The sequence below is a fragment of the Pyrgilauda ruficollis genome, unplaced genomic scaffold (genome assembly GCF_017590135.1).
Source record: "Pyrgilauda ruficollis isolate IOZ18807 unplaced genomic scaffold, ASM1759013v1 scaffold67, whole genome shotgun sequence".
In the NCBI taxonomy this organism is placed as follows: domain Eukaryota; kingdom Metazoa; phylum Chordata; class Aves; order Passeriformes; family Passeridae; genus Pyrgilauda; species Pyrgilauda ruficollis.
The window spans coordinates 1,134,086-1,135,001 of record NW_024528488.1 but is presented as its reverse complement, the minus strand read 5'-3'; positions in this window follow the sequence as shown (position 1 = coordinate 1,135,001).

Below are 916 nucleotides of genomic sequence, written 5' to 3'. Positions count from 1 at the left end.
CCCGCCCGCCTCGCGAGAGCCGCGCGCCAGCGCCGCCATCTCGGCTGAGGGCAGCGCCCGCCCCGTGCCGCCGGGCCGTGCCCGGGGAGCAGGGAGTGTGCCCGGAGAGTACGGGGTGCGCCCCGACCTGCTGCCCCGAGCCCTCGGGATGCGGCCGGAGCCCCCGGGCTGTGCTCAGAGCCGGTGGGATGTTCCCGGAGCCCCCGGGATGTGCCTGTTACTCCGGGATATGCCCGGAGCCCTCAGGATGTCACGGAGCCCCCTCATCCTCCTCTCCATCCTGCTACAGTCCCACTCTCTCCCCGTGTCTTTTAGCCTCCCAGCACCGGCGATCGCGAAAGCTCTCGGGGAATATTTCGGGAAACAACAGCTTTTTTTCCCCCTCAAAGCGTGCGACCATCAGCTGTGCCGTCTGGATGGGCAGCAGGCTGACAGCATCTTCCCCTCGAGAAAGGCGTTGGAGGCACATTTGTCACTTGAACACTTGTCACACTTCCCACAGCTAGTAACACCTGTCCGTCCTGTTTGCCGTGTGTTTGAATTCCAGGCACGACGCTGTGTCTCGTGGGTGCCCAGCCCGAGGAGCTGCTGGAACTGCTGTTCACTCCTGCAATGAGTGTTGGTGTCTCGCAGCCCCGAGGGCAGCAGCCTCCGGGAGTTTGCTCCGAGCCAAACCTTAAATTGCCAAAAAATTCCCTTCAGGAGCCTCAGAATGTACCGGTTTTAAATGTTGGTGATCTTGTAGCTAGCCTGAAAATTTACTGGTTTTAATTATTGGTGATCTTGTATCGAGCATGACAATTGACAGCTTTTAATTACACCATAATCAGAATCCCACACTGGTTTGGGTTGGAAGGGACATTAAAGCCCATCCAGTTCCAATCCCTGCCATGGGCTGGGACACCTTCCATGGCTG